The following is a 13,715-nucleotide window of genomic DNA, read 5'->3' on the forward strand; positions in this document are numbered from 1 at the left end:
ATTACAACAGTCACTGCACTTCAGAACTACTTCATTGGCTGTAAAGCACTTTAGGATGTCCTGTGGTTATGAAAGGCGCTGTATAAATGCAAGTCTTTCTTTGTTTTAAAACAATGGCACACAGAGAACTTAAACACTCATCATCCAGCTGCAGATGAGCTTTGAGTTTTACCCGCACCACAGTTGGCTGAGTTACCATAGAATCCCCACAGAGCAGAAGAAGGCCTTTTGACTGACTCTCAAACAGAGCATCTTTCCCAGGCCTTATTCTCATAACCCCACATATTTACCCCCATAATCCCCCTAACCTTGGGACACTAAGGGGCAATTTAGCATGGCCAATCCACCTAACCCGCACATCTTTGGACCGTGGGAGGGAAACTGGAGCACCTGGAGGAAACCCACGCAGACACGGGGAGAATGTACAAATTCCACACAGACAGTCACCCTAGGCGGGGAATTGAACCCGGTTCCCCAGCGCTGTGAGGCAGCAGTGCTAACCACTGTACCACCGCACTGCTCAGGCTAATTCACTGTGCTCTGGCGCATTAGCATGAGTGTTATAAACAGTTCATTTCTCATCTTCAGTATTAGCAATTATGTGGGGCTCACACATGGTTAATGTATCTTGCGCAAGGCCAGAGACTGGAGCGCATTGAGATCAGTAACAGCAGGCACTTCCTTGTGCTTCTAGATTACAAAACATAAGCAAGTTTCTCTCTCACTGTCGGAGTGCGTTAGAAATGGGGGGAGAAGCGAAAGCCTGTGGAAAGGACGTTCCGAACACAAATTAAACATGGCATGCTTTTCTGTGCAGAAAGAGGCATTTTGTATTGAGATTGCGATAACAATACATGAACCAACATGAGTCAGTAAAACCAGTTTGTGATCTAAGATCAGAGACTTTGCAGAATGCTTCAGTGCATTTGATACCAAAACACCTTCATTTAAACTGCTGCCGTCAGTAGACTTGCAACTTTGTCACAAATACGGACAAGTATAACCCTGACTCATGCTCAAAATCTCCCCATTAGCAATGGGAGCAGCTTGGGACTGTTCAGCTTTCCCATTACTTTACAACCCTTTCTTGGCCAAATTGTAAATTAGCTGAGGTGTTAGTTCTGCTGCCTCTGAAGGCTCTGAGGTAAGTACCTAAAGAGGTTGGAGTTGGTGCATCTCTTAGAGACGGTGACATTTCCAATAGGCAAAGGGATATTGTAGTGGGAGCATGGCTGCCATTTTTATTTATTGTACTCTCAGGTTACTGGCAAGGCTGCTTACTGCCGCTATCTGGTCATCCTCGAGAAGATTCTGGACCGTTTTATCGATATAGTATTCCTCCAATGCTGCCAGGTGAGGAATCCAGGAATTTTACCAAGCAGTAATGAAGGAATGACCTCCTCCTGAGCAGCGGTTCTTTCTATTAGTGGAATTTAATGCCCTCCCCAAGGGCAAGTTTGAGTCAGAGAGGCATTTGATGGGTGGCAGATCCCGCCATCTCTGGGCTTCTGCCCCCATGGGAATGTTCGTGGAGGGCACTCCCATCCTGCCACCAATTGAGGTCCTCAACTGGGTAATTAATGTCCACCAAAGGGCCTCATTCCACCTCTGCTGCCATTTAACCAGTGGTGGATGGATGGGGCAGCCAAAGCAAACCTTGCCAGGGTTGCTTGTGGACTCCCAGGCAAGTCCTTTGTTCCAAAGCACCCAGTGCCTGATCGAAGGACCCGGCCTCAGGCAGGGAGGGCCATTTTTTATTAACCCACCATTGTGATGCCCCCACCCCACCCGACATCTCCATCCTGCTGCTTTCATCTATCAGTGGCCTGGCTCCCATGCTGATCCTAGGGCTCTCTCTGTGTGCTTTACCGAAGTTGCCACCATTCCCATTGGCGCTGCCTGTACAGCTGCCAGCATCTGATTGTCAGGAGACCCTCGGGGGGGGGGGGGGCGGGTGTGGAAAGGGGGTGAAGTGGGATTTTTACTCCGGAGTCCTTGCCCTAGGAAATGCCCAAGGCCCACGACTGGTCACTAGGTGCTTCATACTGATGACCTTCCTCAAACAATGCGACACGGGGCTCTTCATAGCTCTCCAGCCAGTGGACAAGACCCCCCTCCCCCCCCCTACCCCCACCCCCCCCCACCCCCCTGCCCCCCCTGCTGCCTGCATTAAATACAGTCCCATGTTTCTATGTGTCCAAGCCAGGATGATATGTCACTTGGACGTGATGGTGTCTCCTGCCCTTCTAGATATGGAGGGCATGGATATGGGAGGTGCTGTTCACTATGATGTACACGAGGAGATTCTAACCCCTGTCCAGATGGATGGATACACCTCTCTCCACAGACTGTGGGGAGTTTAGTCATACTCTGATAAACGATGTGATGTTAACTGGTTAAACTGCGGTTGCCCCTCCCTCCCTCCCCACCAGCACCCCTTCCCCCTTAGGGTTCCTAAGTGTTTGCACCGCCAACCTGTTCTCAAGGTCTCTGGACCCAGAGTGAGATATGTTCATGGTTTGAGACAAGATATGTTCCACATTGTGCATGAGTTTCCACCTGTGTAAGACACAAAGCTGACCAAAAAAATCTTCCTTTGTCCTTTTACAAAAACAAATACTTTTTAACTGATTTAAGGTCTTATTTGTGGGAAAATATCTCTTTATAGTTTTAAAGTTTATTTATTAGTGTCACAAAAAGGCTTACATTAACACTGCAATGAAGTTACTGTGAAAATCCCCTAGTCTCCACACTCTGGCGCCTGTTCGGGTAACACTGAGGGAGAATTTAGCATGGCCAATGCACCTAACCAGCATGTCTTTTTGACTGTGGGAGGAAACTGGAGCACCCGGAGGAAACCCATGCGGACACGGGGAGAACGTGCAGACTCTGCACAGACAGTGACCCAAGCTGTGAATCGCACCCGGGTCCCTGGCGCTGTGAGGCAGCAGTTCTGACCACTGTGCCGCCGTGCCGCCCTCATAACATTCTCCTAACCCTTCACTTTGGCCTTATTTTCTGACACAGCTTGCTTCAGATGCACAGGAGGGTGATACGGTCTTCAATGAACTTTCTCAGTCAGTATAGCCAAATGGTCAGAAACAAAGTGGCGAAGGCTGTCTTTAAAACATTCGCACACATTTGATTGTTGCTCATTTGTTTGTTTACCCGAGAAGCTGGCACACACTCGGAATGTCATGTAACATCATAGGACATTTATTCAATGTACTTCCTCCTACAACAGACATTATTCTCCAAAAGATGTGTAAGGTGTGGCAAAAGCTCTTTGAGATGTTTTGACATCATGAGGTGCCATATCTAGAAGAACTCATTTAACTATATTGTATTCTGAAACTGTGAGTTGCTGCCAAAACTCTACTTCTCTTCCCCTCGTAAGGTTTTGTTTGATTTATTATTGTCATGTAAAGAACAAAGAAAATTACAGCTGAAGAACAGGCCCTTTGGTCCTCCAAGCCTGCACTGACATGTATTGGGACACAGCAAAAAGTATTGTTTCTTGCGTGCTATTCAGACAAAGCACACTGTACATAGAGAAGGAAAGGAGAGGGTGCAGAATGTAATGTTACAGTCGTAGCTAAGGTGCAGAGAAAGATCAACTTAACATAAGGTAGGTCCATTTAAAGTCAATGTAAGTGTCAGTTTGCAAAGGGGAGTCAATGCAGTAACCAGGACAGTAATCTATCCAAACCTGATAAAACATCCTCTCGCTGGTTGATACAAAGTGGAAAAACTGATAGTGGATCTGGTGACCTTCACAGTGGTTCTTCTCTCTCATTATCCTGGCAGAGGTTGAAAGGGGATAGAAGAAAATAAATGAAGAAAACATCAAGTTAGTGAATTCTACAGCAGTAAACAGCCTTCAGCCTTCCTCAGACGTATGTAAGTTTTCTAAACTCAGTTTGAACATGATAACACATTTGTAATTCTGGACTGATTATCATAGAAGAAATCATAGAAACCTTACAGTACAGAAAGAGGCCATTCGGCCCATCGAGTCTGCACCGACCACAATCCCACCCAGGCCTTACCCCCATATCCCTACATATTTTACCCGCTAATCCACACATCCCAGGACACTAAGGGGCAATTTTAGCATGGCCAATCAACCTAACCCGCACATCTTTGGACCGTGGGAGGAAACCGGAGCACCCGGAGGAAACCCACGCAGACACGAGGAGAATGTGCAAATTCCACACAGACAGTGACCCAAGCCGGGAATCGAACCCGGGTCCCTGGAGCTGTGAAGCAGCAGTGCTAACCACTGTGCTACTGTGCCGCCCACATTAAAAGTTACAGTTGACTCCCGTCATTCGCGACCCCCTCCATCGCAAATTTGTTTACCCGCGTGAATGTGTGTGTTCACCAAATCGCGATTTGTGGCCCCTAAACTTTGCTCATCCGTGATTTAGACTCTAATGTTAGACTGTTCAACTCTCACCTTTCCCATGTCCTTCCCACGTAGAAAGTGGGCACTGAGCGTGCACTGTCTCTGCACATGCGTAAATTCACCCTTCGCGATTTCGCCCTTTACGAGATTTCATGGGAATGGAACCCCCACAATCAACAGCAGATGACAATATACTGCGATAACTCCAAAAGTTCTGAGCTGTTGCGAGCAGGCAGTATTCTTAGTGGGAGGGAATGTGCAAACTCCACACAGTGACCCAAAACCAGAATTGAACCCGGTCCCTGGAGCTGTGAGGCAGCAGTGCTAACCACTGTGCCACTGAGCCACCCATGAGGGGTAGGGTTATCTTATGAAGAAGGGTTGAACAGTTGGGCCTATAACCCTTTGGAGTTTAGAAGAATGAGAGGTGATCTTATTGAAACATCTACAATCCTGAGGGGATCTGATAGGGTGGATACGGGAAGGATATTTTCGCTTGAGGGGAAGACTAGAACTTGGGGGTACAGTTTAAGAATAAGAGATCTCCATTTTAAGACAGAGATGAGGAGAATCTTTTTCTCCCAGAGGATCATTAATTTGTGGAATTCCCCACCGCAGAAAGCAGTGGAGGCTGGGTCATTGAATTTATTCAAGACTGAGTTAGATTTTTAATAAACAAGGGTGTCAAGAATTATGGGGAACAGACAGGAAAGTGGAATTGAGACCACAATCACATCAGCCATGATCCTGTCAAATGGCGCTTCTGTTCCCAAGTCCTACATTCCTATATGCTCCTAAGTGGGATACAAATAAAGTTTTTTAAGTCATAAGATTTTTTTTGATTTTGATTTGATTTATTATTGTCATATATATTACTATACAGTGAAAAGTATTGTTTCTTGCGCGCTATACAGACAAAGCATACCGTTCATAGAAAAGTAAAGGAGAGAGTGCAAAATGTAGTGTTACAGTCATAGCTAGGGTGTAGAGAAAGATCAACTTAATGCGAGGTAGTTCCATTCAAGAGACTGATGGCAGCAGGGGAGAAGCTGTTCTTGAGTTGGTTAGTACATGACCTCAGACTGTTGTATTTTTTTCTCAAGTGAAGAAGGTGGAAGAGAGTATGTCCATGTTTGTTTATTTGCATATTTACTGTCTGTAATTGATTCCAGAGTTGAGAGGGTTGGTTTATGAGGAGAGACTGAGTAGACTGGGGCTATACTCATTGGAATTCAGAAGAATGGGGGGAGATCTTATAGAAACATATAAGCTTATGAAGGGAATAGATAAGATAGAAGCAGGGAAGTTGTTTCCACTGGCGAGTGAAACTAGAATTAGGGGGCATAGCCTCAAAATAAGAGGAAGCAGATTTAGAACTGAGTTGAGGAGGAACTTCTTCACACAAAGGGTTGTGAATCTGTGGAATTCTCTGCCCAGTGAAGCAGTTGAGGCTATCTCATTGAATGTTTTTAAGGCAAGGATAGATAAATTTTTGAACAGGAAAGGAATTAAGGGTTATGGTGAGTGGGCAAGTAAGTGGAGCTGAGTCCACAAAAAGATCAGCCATGGCGCAGCAGGCTCGAGGGGCCCGATGGCCTACTCCTGCTCCTAGTTCTTATGTTCTTATGTAATGTGAATCTGTGTTCTGCAGGGAGTTTATCCTGGAACTGAGTTAACCAGAGCAGCACATTCTCAGGATCGACTCTTCTTCTGTCCTGTTGCTGTCTTTGGACTGGTTCATTGCAGAGTTGCCACAACAGATTCCATTGCATCTTGGAGGAGTAAGTAAGTCAAAGTTCCCACTGCAGTTTGCAACCCAGTCACCCCACTGAACAATTTACATATGCGGAGGTTTGGGTGAGGACAAGTTTGAGCATGGATTGTGATGCCTTTTACAGCTGCATAGCTTGCCAGCTCTCACTGTCATGGCTCACAGAGGTACGAGTGCTTTGTCATAGTGCCAGCGTCATTAGGTTTACAATTGTTGCGAAGTTGAGTAGAGTAATTGTAGATTGATGTTTGTAACATTGTAAAATGCTAGGGGAGAAAGCATTGCATGGTCCCTTTAAAAGGTGGTGCATTTTCTGTGCTTAGAAAGTTAAAAGAAATGCAAGTACATATGGAGCGCTCAAAATGAAACATTTGTATTGAAAGGCCAAGCAGCAGTGTCACCAAGGCAACAGGCTTTCAGACTTTTAATTTTTTAAAAATTCAGCCAATCAATTTGAATTAGGCACTTCGACACCAAGATTAAATTTAAATCTGATTGTTTTAGCAACTTGGGACCAATCCTATTGTGGGGAATATTGATGTGTCATCGCAGGGATAAAAGGAAGGAGGAAGTGGGACGAGCAGGGAGAGCAACTGTCATCTGCCACAGCTCACAGCTATTAGCTCAAAGTTTCATCTAGGTACCAAAGAAGAAAGAAGAATCAACAGAGAAGGCACAGAATATTCCGGAAGACACAAAACCTGGTTGTAATTTAGAGAGTGACTAAAATTCTATTTTAGATAATGAGTGGGAAGTGTATTTGTTGGAACAGCATTCCATTAGAATCTTGTTTTATTTGGTTTGTAAATAGTTTAGTTAATGCGCTCACTGTTAGTTAGATAAATAAATTGTTACTTGTTGATTTTAGTGAGAGTATCAGGGAGTTATTTTGATTTGACCATTAAAAGTTGCTGAAGAGCAGATTGTACCACTTTACACTCACTTTTTACAGATTGTTTGGTGAGGTACTCCTCTTTGAGTGGTTAGGTGTTAGTTCTCAGAAGGGGATCAACCTCCACCTCATAACACAATGACATGGATCCTCTGCAACAAGAGGTTAATGATAATGGCTGTTGTTTTGTGCAAGTTTCCCAAGTTGTTGCTCCAAGTGACTCCAGGCAATTATAAATTTGGAATTGCAATCAATTGCACGGGATTCATGTTTCAATAGCCCAGAGACACCTAACAATGAATGTCCATTTGGTGAGATGCCAGAACATCAGGAGAGGAATGAATAAAGAATGATCTCCTTTAGCATGTTCGGGAATATATTTCTACGCACTTGTCTGTTTTCCATTACGATTCATTGTTGGTGTTGTGTTTCATTAAAAGTACAGCGCTCTGTAAATCAGGTAACTATGTTCCCACTGCAACAGATAAAATACTTCTCTTTAAAAGGGAATCTTTCATGCTTTAACTTTTTCTCTTGGTGTTTGATGCGAAGTTAGCTTACTGCGGATATTTTAGAGTTTTGTTAGAGATCATCGAATCATACAGTGCAGAAGAAGCCCTTTGGCCCATCAACGGTGTCTGCGCCGACACCTGACCTCCCACCTAATCCCATCTACCAGCACTTGGCCCCTGGCCTTGAATGTTATGACATACCAGCTACTCATCCAGATACTTTTTAAAGGATGTGAGGCAACCCGCCTCTATCACCCCTCCAGGCAGCGCATTCCAGACCGTCACCACCCTCTGGGTAAAAAGGTTTTTTCTCTCATCCCCCCTAAACCTCCTGCCCCTCACCTTGAACCTATGTTCCCTCATGACTGACCCTTCAATTAAGGGGTATAGCTGCTCCTTACTAATCTGTCCATATTCCATATATTCTTGTACACCTCAATCAGGTCACCCCTCAGTCTTCTCTGCTCCAATGAAAACAACCCAAGCCTATCCAACTTCTCTTTATAACTTAAATGTTCCTCCCAGGCAGCATCCTGGTGAATCTCCTCTGCATCCCTTCCAGTGCAATCACATCCTTCCTATAATGTGGTGACCAGAAGTGCACACAGTGCTCCAGCTGTGGCCTCACTAACGTTCTATACAACTCCAGCATGACTTCTCTGCTTTTGTAATCTATGCCTCGATTGATAAAGGCAAGTGTCCCATATGCCTTTTTCACCACACTACTAACATGTCCTTCTGCCTTCAGTGATCTGTGGACAAACACGCCAAGGTCCCTTTGTTCTACAGAAATTCCTAGTGTCCTGCCATTCATTGAGTACTTTCTTGTCAAATTACTCCTTCCAATGTGTATCATCCCACACTTTTCAGGGTTAAATTCTATCTGCCACTTATCTTCCCATTTGACCATTCTGTCTATATCTTCTTGTAGCCCAAGACATTCAGCCTCACTGCTAACCACCCGGCCAATCTTTGTGTCACCCTCAAACTTACTAATCCTACCCCCCACATAGTCATCAATGTCGTTTATGTAAATGTTGAATAATAGGGGACCCAGCACAGATCCCTGTAGTTCGCCACTGGACACTGGCTTCCAGTCACTAAAGCAGCCTTCTGTCATCGCCCTCTGTCTCCTACAAATGAACCAATTTTGAATCTGTTTATTTATTTGTTGTAAAATTCAACACAAAAATAAAAACTGACTTTAAATTTTCATTCTGCACGATTTCTCCTTTATGGTTAGTTCCAGTCCTGAACATCGAGCTGTACAATCATCAGGTTCACCCAGCGATTCAGTGTTTACGTGTCAAATCCGTGTCACTGCTCAGTTCCGAGTTAACTGATCCCAGTCAGGACATTGGTTGGAATGTTCCAAAATTTAGTCTGAGGCAGCAACCAATCACGACAGAGTTTGCCATCCTGATTGCTGTCCAGTGACCTCTGCTGGAGAGCGTGTGTGTGTGCATTAATGCAAGTGTGTGCACGTGTGCTTGTGTACATGTACATGCATGTGCGCATGCGTGTACAAATAGGGTTCAAGCAGTATTGTATGGAGAGGGATTTTTTAGCCTCCCCATAGCCGGTTTTTCACAGTGGGAAGCAGCTGCATGACCCTCTGGTCCCGTTGTGTCAATGAGATTTTCTATTGACTGCACCCCATACTGCCAGGAAACACGCGGCAAGGATGCACCATCAGCAGGACCAGAAGACCCCGCCGGCATGAACAGCCAGAAAATTCCGGCCTATATGCCAGTTGTAGGTTGTCTTTGGCCACAAGATTGCAGGAAAACAGATGAACAAAACCATTTGGACCATCCTAGTTCTTCAATCCAGAATAGAAAATACTCTTAGACCCTCCCGTCAATCACATCACCTGAAGAATCTCAGGTTTTTGTCTCCACAACCCCTGTCCAGAATGTTCAAACGTTCAACTTTCTTCGCAAGGAGAACCTTTCCTTGTCATCTGAACCAGATTATCTTTGACACAAAAACAGAAAATGCTGGAAAATCTCAGCAGGTCTGACAGCATCTGTGGAGAGAGAATAGAGCCAATGTTTCGAGTCTGAATGACCCTTCGTCAGAGCTGAAAGCAAAGAAAATCGGAAAATAAATGGAAAGGGGGTGAAGCTGAAAGGGGGAGTTCATGCTCTGGAGTTGTTGAACTCAATGTTCAGTCCGGAAGGCTGTAAAGTGCCCATTATCTTTGTCTGTTTTAGCCTATGCCTAGTGTTTTCATATTGGCCTTACCCTAAAATAATCGTCTCATCTCTCTGTAAGTTGTCTCTGGTTCTTTCTTCATAGTTTATTTATTTTTTCAGAGTTGGGAGATTTCAGAACCTCAAGCTACAAAGCCGCACGGTGGCACAGTGGTCAGCACTGTTGCCTCACAACACCAGAGACCCGGGTTCGATTCCGGCCTCGGGTGGCTGTCTGTGTGGCGTTTGTACGTTCTCCCCGTGCCTGTGTGGGTTTCCTCCAGGTACTCCAGTTTCCTCCCACAGTCCGAAAGATGTGCTGGTTAGGTTCATTGGCCACGCTAAATTCTCCCTCAGTGTACCTGAACAGGCGCCAGAGTGTGGCGACTAGGGGAAGTTACACAGTAACTTCATTGCAGTGTTAATGTAAGCCTACTTGTGACACTAATAAATAAACTTTACTTTAACTTTATTTATCAGACAGCACCTGAAACCACAACGCACGTTATCCTTCACCCAGTAAAACTGACAGAACAGCTTGACATGAATGATGCTCAGAATTTGCAACAACAGGTTTTTGAATTGCAAGAATGCAAGGCTTTTTTAATATTATGTCGCTGCTGTATAATCAGTTTGCGTGTTTATGTAAGGTCTCCTCCCTGTTACATCTTTTCAAGGCTAAAATTCTTCAGACTGCTTTGTTTTATCTTCCAACTTCTATAACACTCGATATGCTTTGTTTCTTGCTGCTGCTCAGTGTTGTGACGTGTTAAATCTTGTATTAATCACGTCCACGTCTCTTTCAACTTCACCTTTAACTATTTCTGCCATAGTTTCTATCTATTCTATCCATAGTTTACTTATCACATGGGTTTTGTTTCCATTATCTTGTACATTTTGATTTGATTTATTATTGTCACATTTATTGGGATACAGTGAAAAGTATTGTTTCTTACGCGCTGTATAGACAAAGCATATCGTTCATAGAGAAGGAACGGAGAGCGTGCAGAATGTAGTGTTACAGTCATAGCTAGGGTGTAGAGAAAGATCAACTTAATATAAGGTAGGTCCATTTAAAGTCAATGTGTAACGGATAAGTGTCAGTTCGCAAAGGGGAGTCAATGCAGTAACCAGGACAGTAATCTATCCAAACCTGATAAAACATCCTCTCACTGGTTGATACAAAGCGGAAAAACTGATAGTGGATCTGGTAACCTTCATGGTGGTCCTTCTCTCTCACTATTCTGGCAGAGTATACAATCTAAAGGCCTGATGGCAGTAGGGAAGAAGCTGTTCTTGAGTCGGTTGGGAGATGACCTCAGACTTTTGTATCTTTTTCCCGATGGAAGAAGGTGGGAGAGATGTATCATAGATAGATGTATCATAGATACCCTACAGTGCAGAAAGAGGCCATTTGGCCCATCGAGTCTGCACCGACTACAATCCCACCCAGGCCCTACCCCCATATCCCTACATATTTACCCACTAATTCCTCCAACCTATACATCTCAGGACGCTAAGGGGCAATTTTCAGCATGGCCAATCAACCTAACCCACACATCTTTGGACTGTGGGAGGAAACCGGAGCACCCGGAGGAAACTCACGCAGACATGAGGAGAATGTGCAAACTCCACACGGACAGTGACACAAGCTGGGAATCGAACCCAGGTCCCTGGTGCTGTGAAGCAGCAGTGCTAAACACTGTGCTACCGTGCCACCCGTGCGTAGGAGTGCGTAGGTCCTTGATTATGTTGACTGCTTTTCCGAGGCAGCGAGAAGTGTGGATGGATGGGAGGCTGGTTTGTGTGATGGACTGGGCTACGTTCACGACCCTTTGGAGCCATACCAAGCTTGATACAACCACCCATAATTACAGTAGATCCCTGGCTATCAGAATTTGTTGGTTCAGTATCCTCAGGATTGAGGTGCTGGGGAGCTGGGGGTGAGGCAATGTTTTAGGGCAATTGGAATTGCTTTTGTATTACTGGTCAGGACCTACGTTTGTCACTCTGTCATACGTTGTGGTGCAGTGATACAACCAGTCTCTGCTTAAGTGCAAAATGAAACATGTAGTACGTGAGCGGACAGGATGTGACTGGCCAGTGTAAAGCGCTCCTATCACTATATGTAACTACATGCTAATGCCACCATGTTGGAGTCATTAAAAGGGAACAGTGCGAGAGTTGGAACACCACATTTATTGGGGCCTGCTGGACTGGTGGCTGTTGGAAGGACCAAGTAGCTCTAACAGATTTGTGAAGCTTAGATTGGGGGCTGCGGCCAGCTGTGGAAGATCGAGATGTTGGGATCTGCCAGGACAAAAGAAGTTTAAAGAGAAGCCATTTCTGAACATCAGAGTGTGGAAAGCTGACAGCAGACAGCCACTGGTTTCAAAGCAAGACTATGATGAGCCTTAAGGCTACCTTGCCATGGGGATGTGGGGAGCTTAAGAAGGTTCTCTGGTTTTCATTTAATCTGAGTGTTACACTGCAGTGGAAAAGGCCGTGTGCTGTAAAGGAGCTACTGTTAACAGGCGCCAGCCAGTTAGGGCTCAGGAAAACCTTGGGTACCATTCAGTCCAGTTAGGGCCCAGGAGAAGTCCTGGGAAGCTGGAAAGGCTGCTGTAGGTTACTGGTTCCATGCCTGACACAGTTAGAGCTCTGAGATGTTTTGGGAGCCATTTATAGCCCAGTGCAGCTGGGAGACTGGAGCTCAGAGGAATCCAGGGGCACTGCCAATTTAGCGAAGTTAGCGGCTGCAGAAGACGCTATGTGTTATGAGGATATACTTTTAAAGATACAGTTTCTAGTTTTTCCTTTTCTGGCTGGATTTTTTAAAAACTGGGACTCTAGTGATGATGACTGCAGTTTCGCATTTCATCAAATTCCATAAAATTCTAACAGGACTTGGCAGTGTGGATGCAGGGAGGATGTTCCTGATGGGGTGTCCAGAATCAGGGGTCACAGTCTGGTGATACAGGGAGACAGTTTAGTACAGAAATGAGAAATGTCTTCACCCAGAGAGTGGTCAGCCTGTGGAATTTGCTGCCACAGAAAGTAGTTGAGGCCAAAACATTGAATGTTTTCAAGAGGCAGTTGGATATAGCACTAGAGGCAAAGGGGATCAAATGATATTGAGGAAGGCAGGATCAGGCTATTGAGTTGGATGGCCAACTATGATCATAATGAACGGCAGAGCAAGCTCAAAGGGCCGAATGGCCTCCTCCTGCTCCAGTTTTCTATGTTTCTATGTAAGTCGGATGAAAAACACAATAACTAAATCCCCTTAGGCGGCATGAAAGACCCTATCCCCTGTTGGTTCACACCACCCTCAGACTTTTCAAATGCCTCTGAGGTGAGACATCAAAATGCAATTGTCTGTTCTTAAACAATAACTGCATGAATAGAATTACTCTGGAATATACAGACAACAAGGAACTATAAGGACCCCTAACCAAGAGGGAGTGAGAACAAAATGCAATGCTGTACTGTGTTGAAGCTGTGTGACTGCTGTGCCTCCCCCTCTCTCTCAGGAGTGCTGTGCCTAGTTTTTGAAAATAACTATCCTGAGAAGAGAAATCTACTGAGAATCGAGAGCTTTTTGGAAAAGCCATGGAAATCTGCTCCATGCCACACAAGGAAGACAGCTGAATAAAGTGGCAACAACGTGGAATCAGCACATTGAGACAAGGCAAGGAACAGCTTACCATATCCCCTTTGTTTAATTGTTCATGAACTGTAAGATCCTATAATCTTATTCCTTTACCCTGCCATTCATATTGGTGTGCATGTGTGTGCATGTGTGTGTTCGTGCACCTGGAAGTACTTTCAATAAACCTGTCTGACTAATTCTTTACAATCTAAAGGCATAAATAGGGAGACCCATATAGAATTGGCAAAGTGCATCGCTTATCCTAGTACAGTCAACCTTGGAGTG

The 13,715-nt window shown here is 44.8% G+C and overlaps 1 long non-coding RNA gene across 1 annotated transcript in view; it reads left to right on the forward strand.

The window, feature by feature from the left end:
• The window catches only part of LOC144479530 (uncharacterized), a 202,246-nt gene extending 188,760 nt beyond the window's left edge, over positions 1-13,486 (forward strand). The window contains exon 4 of the long non-coding RNA XR_013495541.1: positions 13,312-13,486. This is a non-coding gene — a long non-coding RNA (uncharacterized LOC144479530). The remainder of the gene's footprint in view (positions 1-13,311) is intronic.
• The last annotated feature ends 229 nt before the right edge of the window (positions 13,487-13,715 follow it).

This window comes from Mustelus asterias, chromosome 26, assembly GCF_964213995.1.
Source record: "Mustelus asterias chromosome 26, sMusAst1.hap1.1, whole genome shotgun sequence".
NCBI lineage: Eukaryota > Metazoa > Chordata > Chondrichthyes > Carcharhiniformes > Triakidae > Mustelus > Mustelus asterias.